We start from the raw sequence: 1862 nt of genomic DNA, 5'->3' as shown, positions 1-1862 counted from the left end.
TCCTAGCTATAACACTGGGTGGTAGGTTTTGTGTTACAATTATTGTTTTATCTCACCTTCTCCATGTGTTTCTATGGTAGGTCTGTCTGCCCTGTGAGAACGGCCTTCACTAGCATCCCTTGAATCTTCTCAGTGTGCCGCTCTGTGTTCAAGTGATTTGTGTCTCACTTACTGAGTCATCATGATATTTTAAGTTAACTGCTGTTCTTACTGTACAGATAAGAAAACTGAAATCCAGAGACGTTAGGTCCATCCCACAGTCGACACACTTGGTTAGCGATGAAGCCCTGCTCATTTTGTGCCTGCACAGAACATATTGCACATAGCATATGAGCTCCCTTCCTGCCACCAGGCACTCCACACTTGCTTAGGGAGGGAACAGAGTCATGTAGACAGAAAACTAAATGTGGATTCACAGAGTCTCATCACTTGGAATCTTTATGATCTCCAAGAGATTTCATAGAGATGTTATAGTTCCCATTGCTTCTCAAGTAGTGCTTACCGATCAACTGACCAATCAAGAAGAGAAGGTCTTCTCCCATGACAGTCCTACCTACAAAGCTCTTCAAAAGTGTCTAGTCTCAGAAATGCTTGAGCAAACAAACACTCGAGTCCCCAAGTGTTCAGATCCCGTCTGTAGTCTGTCTGTGCCCCAGAGGTGAACAAACATGGAAAGAACTAACCTGAGCCACGAGATGGAGTTTGAACTCTTGGGCCTCACCAGTGACCCCCAGCTCCAGAAGCTGCTCTTTGTGGTGTTCCTGGTCATGTACACCATCACTGTGCTGGGGAACCTGGTCATGTTCTTTCTCATCCATGTGAGTACCACCCTGCACACGCCCATGTATTCTCTCCTCAAGAGCCTTTCACTCCTGGATTTCTGCTATTCTTCTACAGTGGTTCCCCAGACCCTGATGAACTTCTTGGTTGAGAGAAAAGTAATCTCTTACTTTGGCTGCATCGTTCAGATGTTCTTTTATGTGGGCTTCGCCACCAGTGAGTGCTATCTCATCGCCGCAATGGCCTATGACCGCTATGTTGCTGTCTGCAGTCCTCTCCTCTATCAGACCATAGTGTCACCCAATGTCTGTGCCTCTCTGATCGGGGGCTCCTATGGAGCAGGATTTCTCAATTCTCTTATCCATACAAGCTGCATCTTCAGTCTGAACTTCTGTGGTGCTCATGTGGTCACTCATTTCTTCTGTGACGGACCGCCCATTCTGTCCCTGTCCTGCGTGGACACTTTGCCGTGAGAGATCTTGCTCTTCATTTTTGTGGGATTCAACCTTTCAAGCTGTATTCTCACCATCTTGATTTCCTACTTACTAATTTTCATTGCCATCCTACAAATACGTTCTAACCAGGGCAGGTTGAAGGCGTTCTCCACTTGCACTTCCCACCTCACTGCTGTGTGCTTCTTTTTTGGCACAACACTTTTTATGTACCTGCGCCCTAAGTCCAGCTACTCCTTGACCCAGGACCGCATAGTTGCTGTGATCTACACAGTGGTGACCCCAATGCTGAACCCCTTAATCTACTCTTTGAGAAACAAGGATGTGAAGGAGGCTCTAAGGAGGGTTTGGGGCTGGAAATCAATGGGATGACATCTTAGTTACAGTTTCCATTGCTGTGAAGAGACTCTATGACTAAGGCAACTCTTATAAGGGACAACATTTAACTGGGGCTGGCTTACAGGTTCAGAGGTTCAGTCCATTTTTATCAAGGTGGAAGTATGGCAGCGTCCAGGCAGACATGGTTTGGGCAAAGCTGAGAGTTCTACATCTTGTTTTGAAAGCAAGCAGGAGAGGCTTCCAGGCAGCTAGGAGAAAGGTCTTAAAGTGACATACTTCCTCCAACAAACC

General features: G+C 46.5%; 1 pseudogene; it reads left to right on the top strand.

Moving 5' to 3' along the window:
- The first annotated feature begins 668 nt into the window (after positions 1-668).
- Positions 669-1604, top strand: LOC147001837 (olfactory receptor 5AU1-like; annotated as a pseudogene).
- Positions 1605-1862: the final 258 nt, after the last annotated feature.

The sequence above is a fragment of the Mus caroli genome, unplaced genomic scaffold (genome assembly GCF_978045245.1).
Source record: "Mus caroli unplaced genomic scaffold, Mus_caroli_1 scaffold_12, whole genome shotgun sequence".
Classification (NCBI taxonomy): domain Eukaryota; kingdom Metazoa; phylum Chordata; class Mammalia; order Rodentia; family Muridae; genus Mus; species Mus caroli.
This window is presented reverse-complemented; position numbering and strand designations above follow the sequence as displayed.